General features: G+C 39.0%; 1 protein-coding gene and 1 non-coding gene across 2 annotated transcripts in view; one reads left to right on the top strand and one right to left on the bottom strand.

Moving 5' to 3' along the window:
- ALG14 (ALG14 UDP-N-acetylglucosaminyltransferase subunit) overlaps positions 1-15,215 on the top strand; it is a 90,776-nt gene that overhangs the window by 56,451 nt on the left and 19,110 nt on the right. The gene's annotated exons all lie outside the window — the stretch shown is intronic.
- Positions 6,617-6,718, bottom strand: LOC123277778 (U6 spliceosomal RNA). Its single transcript, XR_006514994.1, has one exon. It is a non-coding gene; the product is annotated as a U6 spliceosomal RNA (small nuclear RNA).

Raw genomic sequence — 15,215 nt, 5'->3', positions numbered from 1 at the left:
TCCAAAGCAGTCTGTCAGGAATTACCTGGTTCTCAGCTCTCTCCTGCTGGACCACCATTCAGGGACATCCTCCTGAATCTCCCCTTTCAAGGTGGAGCTCATGGGCGTGAGCCCGATTCTCAGTTAGACCATTCATTTCCTCATTTTCTGGAAGCGTCTTCTGAACTTTGTCTCACGCTATCACTCCATGCAGATCTTTCACTCCTGTGAACTCTTCTTGAACTTATAGGGTAACATTTAGTTGTTCTCTAGTCATCTCACTTCCGTTACATTTCTCCTCCCCCAAATTAGATTGTGAGCACTTTAAGGGCCAAAAACTAAGTCTTTTGGCTTTATTATTATCCCCCATGGAGCTTAGCGATGTGTTGGGTGCTTAGAGAGGTCTTTGATTAATAAGTGGATTTTAAAAAACTGGAACACACCATGACAAAAATTAGCGGCTCCTGATCTCAGCTCCCTGCAGAACACTGCACTGCCTTTCTTCTCTGTCAGTTAAATATCTCCTCCTTCGCTACCACCCTTTTTTCCTCCCTAGGTCCCACTGAGAGGTAAATGGAGTTTAGGGGACCCTTGAACCGCCTCCTGGGTCACCTTTGTTACTGTGACTCTCTCTCTGTCACCACCAGCCGAGTGTGCCCTGTCCTCTTAGTTATCAAAGAGCGTGGGAACTTGGACCTCCTCTTCTAAGAGTGCCGTGGCAAGTTTAAAACTGTGCAAAGCTCTCTTCAGATTAAAGAGGATTAGGAAACATAACCAAGACTTAGGAACTCAGGGCTTCCTCTGCTGCCATTCCGGCAAAATGCCCACTTGATTCTAAGGGATAATGTTATTCATTGAATTGTTTTTTTATTTTTTAAGAGGACCTGCAACTATCACTTTAGAGTTGCTTTCTTATGCCATTTCCTAGGATCATAAAACCTAAATATCAGAACAAGGTTTTACTGATTATCGTCTAAATATCTATCTGTTAAAGTTACTTATTTCTGAATTTGTTATTGTATAAGCTTGTTATTTACAAATAAAGATCATTTGTAAATAAATTTACAAACAGTTGTAAATAAATAAATTATCCACAAATTTGTTATTATTTTGCATTGACTGACTGCTGTGAGCTGAGACCTGAGCTGGGCACTGTGGAAGATGGAGATGACTATGATAAAGTGGATGGCAGTTATGCTCACAAGAGTCTATCATCCAGGAGACAGGCATGGTCCCAAGTCCTAGGCTAGGATGGAGGGATCATGTGGACCAGGAACTGAACTGACCTACCTCAAGGTTCGATACAGAAGCACGAGTGTGACTATTTGGAGGCATTTTATTTCCCAGGCCCTCTTTAGGAGGTAAGAGCAAATTAATTAACCATTATTCCATTATTCCCGGCTGCACAGACTGCATAGTGAAGAATATAGCATGAGGGCTCAGGGTGTCTGACAGTATAGTTCCAGAAGGCAGGAGCAGCAAATGCACTTCAGAGAGCCCAGAACAAGTAGCCCTTTAGGTCAGTTTTTAAATCAATAACAGATCGGGCACTACAAGAGGAAGCCTGTTTCCCAGCCAAACAGTGAACAATGCTAGAAGCCCAGGCTCCCACAGTCTCCGGGGAGTAATGAGAACTTCTTCAGTAATCAGCCAATTTGGATTTCAGAGAATGATTCTAAACACAAAATGGTAAAAGTTGGGTAAAGTAAACCAAACCATTGCTTCATAGACGAATCGCATAATTAAATTAGAGAAGCATAAAGTTAGAAATGCTGGAGGGTTTTTTGTTTTATTTTTTTAAGGAAAAATGATTTAAAGGCAATACTATTAAAATAATAACTCATGGCTAAAAATATATGCTGAAGCGTTTATCTCTCTGGGGACATGAAAACAGTATCATATCCAAGTTGGAGTCTAGTCCCCATTAGAGCAATAAATTAGTTTTGGAACTCTGAAGTATTTGTTTGATTTCTTTTGTCTACATAGCTAGTGCAGATTTAGGAGATTGTTTCTTTTAGTTGTTGGCAAAATGCTGTAAATGTCAAGTTCTTGTTGCTGTATTTTTATAATAAAGTACAGAAAACTTAGTTCCATCAAAAGAAATGGAGGGTTAGGATAAATTGTGAATAAACAGTAGTTTTTGGTCAAGTTAAAATACAGTCTATTGTTTATCCTGTACTGGAAAAATGAGACAATTCTATATTTATACCTATAGAGCAACCCTTATATTTGTGATGAGAGGGACAGATTCTTCTGGATTGTTTTTTGTTTGTTTTATTTTGTTTTGTTGTTTAATCAAGAGTGCAAACACAAGAAAGAGTTGAACGGCATCTTAACAGATTATACTTTTTCCCTGTGATATCACTTTTGATCTTTAAGGTAATTCCAGCTTTAAGGGTCTTTGATTCGCTGATTCTAAAGTACTGTACTAGGAAATTCCACCAAAGCAGGGCTGCCTGGAACAGGCCCTGTTGGCCCTGGAGCGTAGATGTTCTCAAAGGGAACCCGGTATATGATGATGGAGTATGTGACTAACTTGCAGAGTACTGCCTGATCAGAGGTACCTCAGAACTTTCCCTAAGTCTGCTAACACAGCCTTGGTGACCACCAAATGTGCCATTTGTATTTCTTAGTAACAAATATGGAGAACTAATTACTATTTAATGAGCAGCAAAATCCTACTGGGCTCTACTACAATAACATGGTAGCTTGTTCTAATAAGACAGAACAACTGTAAAATAGTTCATAAAAGTTTAGATCCAGCTCCACTTCTGACTGAGTTGAATGGTATTATTTCCCTAAAGATTTTGAGTTACAGTGACATTCACCAAAAAATCTAAATCATGTTTACATGGAAGTTCATATGATGAAACGCTAATTAAATTTGGTTAAATGTTTCAATTATTTTCACTTTTTATCACTTTTACTCATTAAAAGTGAACACTAAAACACTTAGTAATCAAATTTAGTTTTTTAATTACAATAATAAGGAATAATAAAGAATCTTAATCCTATTTTATATGGAAGTACTTGAGACCTTCAGGTTTCTAGGCTAATTTAGATATCCCCACCATCTCTCATTATTTCCTGACTTGGCTTTCTGATCATAGTGTGGCCAGATCAGCACACAGTATTCGAAATATATGGTCAGAATGCTTCCTCTGACTTTATTCAATTTCTTTGTTTAATATAATAGAGAACTTTGCTTGTTTTTATTTCTGCTAGGCCCTGTTGGAACTGGAATTTTATTTTCCAAATTTGTAGTACTTTTCACTAAATATGGAATGATATTCTGATATTTTTTTCCCTTCTAATCAACAAGCACTTTCTTTTCTTTGTAGAACTTAGTAATGGCAAAAAGAACTAACTCATCCTTGTGGTATTTTCTAAATCCATAATACACAAATGAATAGTTACATGGCTAATAGAATATCAGTATACAGTAGCTTCTTGTTTCTTTCTCTCACTTTTTTTAAAATAGATTTTATTTTTTTTAGTGCAGTTTTGGGTTTACAGCAAAATTCAGAAGGCACAGAGATTTCCCAAGTACCCTCTGCCCCGACATGTGCATAGTCTCCCCCGTTATCAACATCCCCTGCCAGAGTGGTACATGTGTTATAATTGATGAACCTACATTGACACATCATTATCACCCAAAGTCTGTAGTTTACATTATTGTTCACTCTTGGTGTTATACGTTCTGTAGGTGTTGACAAATGTATAATGACGTGTATCCACCATTATAGTCTCAAACAGAATAGTTTCACTGTCTTAACATCCTCTATGCTCTGCTTATTCATCCTTCCCTCCCCCCAATCCCTAGCAACTACTGATCTTTTCACTATCTCCATAGTTTTACCTTTTCCAGAATGTCATATAGTTACAATCATGCAGTTTGTAGTCTTTTCTGATTGCCTCCTTTCACTTAGTAATATGCATTTAGGGTGCCTTCAAGTCTTTTCATGACTTAATAGATCATTTCTTTTTATTACTGGATAATATTCCATTGTTTGGATCTACCACAGTTTGTTTATCCGTTCGTTACTGACAGACGTCTTGACTGCTTCCAAGTTTTGGCAATTATGAATAAAACTGCTATAAACATCTGTGTTAAGGTTTTTGTGTGGATGTAAGTTTTTAGTTCCTTGGGTAAATACCAAGAATGCAATTGCTGGATCATATGGTAAGAGAATATTTAGTTTTGTGAGAAAGCACCAAACTGCCTCCCACAGTAGCTGTACCATTTTGCCTTCCCATCAGCAATGAATGAGAGTTCTTGTTGCTCCACATCTTCATCGGGATTTGATGTTATCAATGTTCTGGATTTTGGCCATTCTTGTGGGTATGTACTCGTATCTCGTTGTGGTTTTAATTTGCCTTTCCCTAATGACATATGATGTGGAGCATCTTTTCATACATTTATTTGCCATCTCCACATATATCTTTGATGAAGTATCTGTTAAGATCTTTCTCCCATTTCCTAATTAGTTGGTTCATTTTCTTATTGTTGAGTTTTAAAAGTTCTTTGTATATTTTGGATAACAGTCCTTTATCAGATAAGTCTTTCACAAACATTTTCTCCCAGTCTGTGGCTTGTCTTTTCATTCTCTTGTCAGTGTCTTTGAAGAACAGAAATTTTTTATTTTAATGAAGTCCAACTTATCGATTATTTCTTTCTTACTTTTGGTATGGCATCTAAAAAGTCATCATCAAACCCAAGGTCATGTAGATTTTCTCCTGTGTTATCTTCTAGGGATTTCATAGATTTGCAGTTAACATTTAGGTCTGTGATCCATTTTGAGTTAGTTTTTGTGAGGGTCAAGATTCATTTTTTTGCATGTGGATATTCAGTTAGTTGTTCCAGGACCATTTATTGAAAAAATTATCTTTGCTCCATTGTGTTGCCTTTGCTCTTTTGCCAAATAGCAATTGACTATATTCATGTGGCTCTATTTCTGGCTCTCTATTCTATTCTTTTGATCCATTTGTCTGTTCTTTCACCAATACCACACTGTCTTGATTACGGTAGCTTTTTTTTTTTTTTTTTTTTTTTAAAGATTTTATTTTTTCCTTTTTCTCCCCAAAGCCCCCCAGTACATAGTTGTATATTCTTCGATGTGGGTCCTTCTAGTTGTGGCATGTGGGACGCTGCCTCAGCGTGGTTTGATGAGCAGTGTCATGTCCGCGCCCAGGATTCGAACCAACGAAACACTGGGCCGCCTGCAGCGGAGCGCGCGAACTTAACCGCTCGGCCACGGGGCCAGCCCTTTGATTATGGTAGCTTTATAGTAGTCTTGAGGTCAGGTAGTGTCAGTCCTCCAACTTTCTTCTTCAATATTATGTTGGCTATTCTATGTCTTTTGCTTCTTCATATAAACTTGAAAATCAGTTTGTGAGTACCCACAAAATAACTTGCTGGGATTTTGACTCGGATTGCATTGAATCTATAGATCAAATTGGGAAGAACTGACATCTTGACAATATTGAGTCTTCCTATCCATGAACATGAAATATCTCTTCACTTATTTAGTTCTTTGATTTTGTTCATCAGAGTTTTGTAGTTTTCCTCATATGGATTTTGTACGTATTTTGTTACTTATACCTAAGTATTCCATTGTTTGAGTGCTAATATAAGTGGTAATGTGTTTTTAATTTCAAATTCCAGTTGTTCAATAGGAAAGTAATTGCCTTTTCTGTGTTAACCTTATATCATATAACCTTGTTATAATCACTTATTAGTTCAAGAAACTTTTTGGTCAGTTTTTTCAGATTTCCTACATGGACAATCATGCCATCTTTGAACAAAGACAGGTTTGTTTTTTCCTTCCCAATCGGTACACTTTTTATTTCCTTTTCTTATCTTAGTACATTAGCTAGGACTTCTAGTACAATGTTGAAAAGAAGAGATAAAAGGGGATATCCCTACCTTGTTCCTAATCCTAAGGGGAAAGTGTCTAGTTTCTCACTAAGTATGATGTTAGCTTAGTTTTTTTGTAGATATTCTTTATCAAATTGAAAAAGTTCTCCTGTATTCCTAGTTTTCTAAGAGTTTTTTATTGTGATTGGATATTGGATTTTGGCAAATGTTTTTCTCCATCTATTGATATAATCATGTGATTTTTCTCCTTTAGCCTGTAGATGTGATAGATTATATTAATTGATTTTTGGATGCTGAACCAGACTTGCATACATGGGATAAATCCCATTTGATTGTGGTGTATAATTATTTTTAAACATTGTTCAATTCAGTTTGCCAATATTTTGTTGAGGATTTTTGCAGCTATTTCATGTAGTTTTCTTTTCTTGGTATTAGTATTGATTTTGGTATTAGGGTAATTCTGGCCTCATATAATGACTTAGGAAGTATTCCCTCTACTTCTATCCTCTGAAAGAGACTGTAGAAAATTGGTATAATTTCTTTTTTTTTTTTCTTTTTGCTGATGAGGATTAGCCCTGAGCTAATATCTGTGCCAGTCTTCCCCACTTTATATGAGGGTCACCACCACAGCATGAGTGATGAGTGGTATAGGTCTGCGCCCAGGATCCCAACCTGTGAACCCAGGTCGCCAAAGTGGAGCACGCAGAACTTAACCACTGTGCCGTGGGGCCAGCCCCAAGAGAATTGGTATAGTCTCTTAAAAATATAGAACACTTAGTGAATTTGCATGTCATCCTTGCACCATGGCCATGTTAATCTTCTCTGTATAATTCCAGTTTTAGTATATGTATTGTCAAAGACCAAAAAAAGACATTTTCACCATTGAAAATGTCCTGAATTCACCGGTAACCAATTTTTGCAATCTCTTTTGGCTTTTTAAAGTACAACTTAACTGTCTGTCAGTGGTAAAGATGGCTGGATTTCAACTTTATCCTTTAGTGAATGGACTACATTGGATGTCATACTACAATATAGGTGTACATACTGCTTTCGAGCAGGGGGTAGAGGTGACTGAGGACATGTCTAGGCTGAGTCCTGTGTTTCTGACTTGGGTAAATGAGTGAAATGAAGTTTAGCTTTAGATACATGCTGAACTTCAGCCGACTCTGGAAGTGGAGATGTCCAGTAGGCTAGTGGATGTACTGTCAAGCTCAGAGAACAGTCAGGACTGTGAATGTTAATTTGGCAACAGTTGAAGGGAATGATTCTTTGAGAAAATAGAAATGTAGGGAGAGCTTTCCTATGCAAAGTCTGTTCCAGAAGCTAGAGTTAGAAGCATTGGGAGGGGGTATCTAGGAGGAAGAAATGTAAAGCCAGGATGGCAGTGAGAGTACAAGAGAGAATTGGTTATTAGAGGCACTAACCATAAAATGATTATATTTTTCTTCTTTTCGAATGTGGAAGTCTCATTCACGGATCAATTTATAACTTCAAATTTATTATTGCTATTTCTGATTATCTGGCTTAACAATTTCAGATGCTCATTAAAGTCCAGAGACTGTAATTCTTTTTAGCTTTTTATTTTGGAATCGTTTTAAACTTACACTTAGCTCTTTACTGTGGAATCATTTTAAACTTACATAAAAGTTGCAAAAATAGCAGATAATTCCTGTATATCATTCATCCAGCTTCCATTAGTGTTAACATCTTATATAACCATAGTACAGTTATCAAGACTGAGACATTAACACTGGTACGATACTATTAACTAAGTTACAGCCTTTATTTGGATTTTGCCAGTTTTTTCACCATTGTCCTTTTTCTGTTCCAGATCCAATTCAGGGTCGCACATTGCAGTTGGTTATCAGGTTTCCTTATTCTCCTCTAGTCTGGGGCATTTCTTCAGTCTTTCCTTGTCTTTCATAACCTTTATAGTTTAGAATAGTATTGATCAATTATTTTACATACAGAGACTACAATTACATGATCACGTAGTGGGATTCATTCTTTGTTTCTAAATGAAAGGTTGAGTTTTCTAAAGAAGACTGGATTTCATGTTTGTGAAAATCCTGGTATTTACATTTTAGCAAGTTGCGATTATTGTGCCTTCTTACTTTCTTGAGGATCTGTCATTACTGGGAAATTCCTTCCTCCTTCACTGCAAGGAAATGATATGTCCTCTGTTCTGTTTACCGTAGCAGTCTCTCTGTCTCCAGTAATGATATGTGAAGATATGTGAAGTATCAGAAGAACAACTTACTGGTTGCTGTATATAGTTCCTAAATTAATAAATTTTTATTTTAGAAGTCATCTTTAAAAGCCTTACACATTTTCCTCAGAAAGCTGAAGATAGAATTACTGTATGATCCACCAGTTTCACTCCTAGTTATACCCAAAATAACTGAAAACAGGGACTCAAACAGATACTTGTACACTAGTGTTCATAGCACCATAGCCAAAAGGTGAAAACGACCTGTGTCCATCAACAGATGAATGGATGACAAAATATACATACAATGAAATATAATTCAGCCATAAAAAGGAATGAAATACTGATACATGCCGCACCATCTGTAAACCTTGAAAAACATTATGCAAAATGAAATAAGCCAGACAAAAAAAGGATAAATATTGTATAATTCCAGCTATGTGAGGTTGCTGGAACAGGCAAATTCATAGAGACAGAAAGTAGAATAGAGATTACCAGGGGCTCGGAGGAGGGGGTAATGGGAAGTTATCATTTAATGGGTACAGAGCTTTTGTTTGTTTGATGAAAAAGTTCTGGAGATGGTTAGTGGTGACAGTTGCCATTGTAAATGTACTTGGTGCCGCTGAACTGTACCCTTAAAACTAGTTAAAAGGGTAGATTTTGTTATGTATGTTTTACCACAACTTTTAAAAAGCCTTATACAACCATAAATCTCCTGCCCCCACCCCCATTTGTTGGATCATTTTAATTCAATATGTAGTTTTTTTCACATTTCACAGGTTAAATTTTTTCTGAGAAGCCTTAAATAGCATTATCATAGTAAAGTTGACATTATAAAAATTGTATTTCATCTATCATTAGAAATTTGAAAAAATTTCCTCTCTATTTGAATGTGAATAAGATAAATTCTGATATGGTATTGGATTAGTTATGAAGATCAATAATGTTAGAAACATAAGCTTATGGTCATTAGAGGTTCATTTTATCCTGTTGGCTTGGGTTTTGTGAGGGACGCTCATGTCAAGTTTAGCCTCTGAACAACCTACCTGCAGAATATACCACCCACATTCATCAAACCTCCTGACGTTATGCCTCGGATTCTCCAGAACTGAGAACGAGTGCAGATACCTGCTTAACTGTAGGCACTCTAGGGGCTAGGGACAGGCGGAATAAGGAGATCCAGACTCATGACGTGATTTGCTGGCTTGTTCAGTCTCATGATTGGCAGCCCCAACATGCAATAGGGAAGAAGCAATTTTCAAAAGAAGGGAATACTGGGCAAAACAAAGATTGATGTCTGCCATACCAGGTCATTTCATTAACTCATTCAACGGCTATTTGTTGAGCGTCCGTTATGTGCTAAGCACTGTTCTAAGGGCTGCGGATACCTCAACTAACAAAACAGGCAAATATCCTTCCTCCCATGTAGTTTGAGCTGGTCTGTTCAGCTGTAAAAGCATGTTAGAACTTGGACAGCCAGCAGATGTGACATAAAGTGCTTAGACCTCTGAGGCTAACCTGTCCCTTATTTTTTGGTCAATTCATTGAAGTCATTGAATTCATGGAGGATAGCAAGCTAGTATTCATGCCAGAGTGGTGTCCTTTTGCAGAGTTCTGCTGTAGCTTCCAAAGGTTTACCAGTGGATGGTGTCACTGTGGCTTAAGAGTCCTTAGCATCTAGAATGAGGAGATGAACTGGTACTGTTTCAGCCCCTGGGGACAGCGTGTTGGTAAGAGCCAGTCAGGTTATTGCTGGATTTCAATCTCAAACCAAAATCAGGAGCCTGGATGGAATTATGCTTGGTGGGGCTCAACCTGAGGTTCACTAGACACGCAGGAGTGCAGGGGCTTTCCACACACACACCGGATGCAAGCTTAATGCAGAAATACTAATTCCAGTTTACAGGCCAAGCTCCTGAAAGAGTTGTATACCTGCCAGTCTTGGTTAGATTGACTTGGGACATGGGCAGGGCCCAGTCTGTTAAGAGAAAAATGTCTTCACACAAGAAATGACTGTAGGATGGTGGTAAACAGATGCTGTCAGCAAATAAAAATCATTTTTAGTATTTATTAGCCAGACCCACATTTTCATTTACTCCTCACAACAAAACAAACTAGGGAAAAAAACTGTTTGAGATCAGACCTCTAGTTGCAAGTATTAAAAAATTCAGATTTAACTTGCTTAAACAAAAAAGGAAAATTTTTCAATATTGGCAGTACAGTGATGATTAAGACAGATCCCCCCTGCTTCCTCCCTCATCCTGGTCTCACTGTGTGGAGCCATAACATTTTCCCCTTTTTGGGATATTAGGAAATATAGTTATATATTTCAGCTCTGGAAACCACATTCAGTTCTAGGCATCACACTTTTAAAGGGCCACTGACAACTTGGAGCATGTTCAGAGGAAAATGACCCAGATGGTGAGGGAATATGAAATCAAGTTGTATGAGAAACAGTCAGAGAAGTAGGGAGATTTGGCCTAAAGAAAAGAAGATTAACCAGAAAGTATTACAGACTCCACAGTTTTCAGATTCCCAAAGACACTACATAGGCTAGGGATTCATCCTGCTCTGCCCACTGGAGCCTCCTAGAACAAGGGCTACTGTTGGGGAGATACAGGAAGAACATCAAAGAGAACTCGATAAAAATCAAAGCCATGCCAAAGGAGTGGACATCATTGGAGGCAGAGCCCAAGCCCCACATCTCTGGAGTTATTCTAACAGAGGACATCAGTCGGCGCCTGCTCACATCCTTCCTCCCTGAGCTTCCCAGCTTCCCCAGGGCCAGGGGCATCTCTTTCCCTTGTTTTCCCTTGTGTGTACTTTGACCTCGCTGAGGTGCTTCCATGGTTTCCTTTGTGTTTTAGTTCCATTTATGTATCTGTCTGTCTCTCACTAGTGATTGTCAACCCTTTCAACCTAATGTCTTCTTTTTATGGCAAATATTTTGTAACATGCGCTTTCTTATCCTGAAATGAAATTCATAGTTAATGTAACATACCTATGCAGCACATGATTCCAAAATGCAATGTAATGCCCTAGTTGTAATAAAAAGGAGAAGCAAAAAGAAAGTGATTTATAATCAGATTACATGTCTTACATTATCTCCAGGCATGACCACACCAGGAGACACAGTCAAGTAGATAGATTTGGGATGTGGCATCTCCATGTTCAGGATGACTACAGTGCAGACAGATGCAGGGGCGTGGTGTTGGTACCTCAAACACTGTGAGTGAGTTTGCTGCCTGTGACTTTCTTTTCTTTTTTTTTTTCCAATTTACCATTTTAACCACTTTTAAGTGTACAGTTCTGTGGCATTAAACACATTCACTTTGTTGTGCAACTGTCAGCACCCTCCATCTCCAGAACTTTTCATCTCCCCCAGCTCCTGATATAATTTTCATGAATGGTGAACAGTTCTTGGTAAAGGTCCAAACAAAACAAAGTACAGTCTTCCCTTGATTTCCATGGTAGTTCCGTTTGGAAAAATTCAGTATATATATAAAACATGCAAAAACATATTTTGTCTTTCTATGTAAAACAGAATTAGTTTCTAAGCTCAGATAATTATAAACAGATTATCACCATGTGGATGTCCAGTAGAGCATAAAATAGTGCTTTTTTGTATTAAACAGCCCCAAATATTGCAGAATGTCTGTATCCATGGCACCTGTCCACTAAGTGAAAATAGCACCCCTCAGTCACTATAACACGAGAAATGGTCTTGTTAGTTCCCTGATATGTTGCAACCGTTTGGAACCAGACTGTATAGTACATGAACTCTGGGAAGGCAAGACCCAGTTTTGTTCTCTTTTAACTTCCTTAGTACCTGGTACAAAAGGCACTCAGTGTTTGTTGAAGTAGAGAATGCAGTATAGAGTTTGCCCAGATATCCCTCAAGTGTTTGTAACTCAGCTTTTCTAAAACTGACATAAGGTATCGTCTTCCTCTTCTTTGCCCATGCTCCTCCCCAGTTTGTCTTACTCCTTCATTCTCAGTCTTTACAGTAGTCTAGAAAGCTAGCAACTACGATTTATCTCCCTCACTGCACACATCCAGTAGGTCCCCAGACCATAAAGCTTCTGCCTTTCCTAACTGTGGCGTCCTCTCTTTCCCCTGCTCCAGCCTCCCTTTCTGTCTTCATCCCAGCTATTGGAATAGCCTTGCTTCCCGGCCTCCATGTCCCCCCTTCAAATACACAGTGAACTCTGAACTTTCCACCAATATGCCAAGCCCTCCGAGGTTTGGAAGTGTAGCTCCCTATGCCTAGAGAAATTGTTACCTTTTTCGCCTGGAAAAGCTCCCTCCTCATGCGTCAAGACCCGGCTTAAATGTCTCCTCCTCAGGTCCCAGACTGAGACAATTACTCAATCTATGTCTCTGTTCACATCCTTGTTGTGGCATTTCTTGCATTAAACTTTATTTGTTCACATGCCTGTGGTCTCTGCCAGAGTGAGAGTTGCTTGAGTTGAAGTTAATTGCTCAGGCTTTGGAATCAGTAGCTAGAGTTTGCATCCCACTTGAGTTAGCAGTCCTGTGGTCTTGGGCAAAGTCCTTAATCTCTTGAAGCCCCAGTTTTCTTATCTGTAAAATGGGTATAATATAATGCTTATAAAGTGTTTAAAACCAAGCTTGAAATATTTATCATTGTCGTTGGCTTTGTATCTGTCCTTCACCTCAGAGAAAGTGTAATAGAGAAGGTGCTTACCAGCTATTTTGAAGGATGGAAGGAAGGACTGCTGATATTGTCAAATTCTGAGATTTTATTAGTCACAAAAACACATGTTATGTTTGGCAGTTATACTCAATTTTGTCATGGATAAATTTATCCATGTAAAATATTCCTAAAAGAAAAAAGTGATCTATTTGCCCCTCTAACTTTTTTAGATGCCTTAAAAAGCATTCATTCTGAAATAGTAATGTAAAAACCCTGGGGCTTGTAAAGCCCACACCCACTGTGGAAAATTATGTGCCTAGAAACTCCTGTGTTTTGGATTTTGGCTTGTATCTTCCAAAATGTGAAGGATGGGGAATGTCACCTTTCTCTTATTAGGCTGGAATGGTGATGAGCAGTGAGTAACAAGGTTTGTTGAGCTAAACTCAGTAACTGTCCTGCAGGTGACTCACCTTCAGTTAAAACTATATATTCTTATTCAGCTTATGGCTCAATTGTTTGTTTGCTTTAAAAAGTCTTTCTTTTCTATGTCTTAAGCGCTGTTTGCAATATAAAACTAAATCCTAAATTTTAAAAACTTCCATAGCTAATACTCTCTAAATGTTTAAAGCCTGACATTTAATCTCCATGAACTGGAGCGCTCTGATTTCACCGTTTTGCAGCTAGTAAATGTCACTCTGAACATTGTTGCTTTCACTCACACTTAAGCGCTTTCATCTGCAGTGGGTGCAGTGTGTCAGAGAATTCTTTGTGTGCCACTCTAGTGAGGGAAAAAAGACTAAGCCCGGCCTTTAAACAGAGTGAAAAAAACTGCTTGGAAGGCGAAGGCGACCCTGTTTTTATACGGTGTTTGTGAACACACAATCCTGAACTCTACTAGAGACTGAAAAAGCGGCTATAGTCAGAGCAGGGTCCCTGCTGAGCTCACACTGGTCGCCAGCCAAACAGCTCCCTCCTCTTTTTGTGACTGGAGGGGGATGGAGGAGAGACCGGGTAGTAGATGCTGTCATTACTTTAATTTCACTTTTGCATGCTGGGTGGAGGAATCTTGTCATCCTCTGGCTCCCCAAACTATTTCCAACCTGGCTGTTTTATTTCTTAGTCCCTGAAGGCTACTGGCACACAGGTCAGCTCTCACTTCTCATCATCTTGACGTGAAATGGAAAATCAGTTTGTGGCTATTTTCATAGCACCTGATTTACTCCTGTTCTTTTATCTGTCTCCCCTTTATATTCTTTATTTGTTTCCCATCTCTGGAGCCTTTTGTTCTTCTGGGATTTTTGTGTTTGTTCTTCCTACCCCTGCCTCCTCCCATCCCCCAGCCCCCTAAGTCCCTCTTGGGCCTTCACCCTCCTCTTGGTCCCCAGCCCCTTGCCCTGCCCCTTTTGTGCACATCTTGCTTTATGCTTGGCTGCCTGCCTTTCTCCTCCCCTGTCTATAACATGCACTGCTGGTGCCACCTCTGCTATTTCTCGCATCTTCCAGGTACCTCTTCATGTACCCAGAGGGCTCGGTCCAGATTGGCCCATGATATAGCTGACAGCAAGCAGACATGCTGAACTTATCCCTAGTCACTGCTGTCGACAAATAGATTATCAGCTAAGGTCTTAGGCATACATGTCTTTTTAAGGGTGGTTAATGCCTACACCACCCATTGTTTCCCGTTTGTTAGCAGCTGTACTGAAGCATGAATTAAAGCCTGGAAATAGACCATCTACAAGAAGCACTGAAGTGGGATTTTAGAAAACCATAAGCTTTTCTGTCAGACATGGATTCAAATCTCTACTCTGTTTCTTATTAGCTATGTGGCCTTGGACAAATTAATTCATTCATTTAACAATTATTTATCGAGTGCCTATTACGTGCATTGTATTTGGCTTTTAGGGAGCCAGTTAATAGCCCTCTGTCTTTTCCTCTTATGTTCACGATCAAGTGAGAAACAAGACATGGAAATCAAAATATGAGCTTTATAAACTGATAAAAGCCAGATTGGAGGATGTGGCTTATCCATGCAGCCTCCATGGGTTACTAATACTTCTCCCCTAAATTAGACTGCAGGCCCACCTCTCCTCTTCTCTGCTGAACACACAAGCCAGGGTATAGAGGACAGATGCATGTTGAAGACAGACAAGCTGGAAAAAAGAGAGTGGAAAAGCCCATGGGGCCTGGCTGAGCTGAGCATCCTCAGTCTGTTCTCCTAAGCTCACTGAGCAGGCAGCCACTCCTCCTCCCTAGGGAAGGGTCGAGCTCGCAGATGGAGAAGAAGAAGCTGCACTCTTCCCTGCTGGGACCTGGAAGTTCCTTTCCCTCCAGGGAAACAGCAGGGCTGAGTACTCCCCTGTAACTATAAGCATTATGCTTAACCAGTGATTACATAGGAAGCAAAATAAATGTTGTTAGTCTGTCTCCTCACCTATAATATGGGTAACCATACCCCTCTCTTATTGTGGCTGTGGAGACTAAAATGAAATGAG

Source organism: Equus asinus, chromosome 16, assembly GCF_041296235.1.
Source record: "Equus asinus isolate D_3611 breed Donkey chromosome 16, EquAss-T2T_v2, whole genome shotgun sequence".
NCBI classification, from domain to species: Eukaryota; Metazoa; Chordata; class Mammalia; order Perissodactyla; family Equidae; genus Equus; species Equus asinus.
Note: the sequence above shows the minus strand (reverse complement) of the source record. Positions and strands in the feature narration are given on the sequence as shown.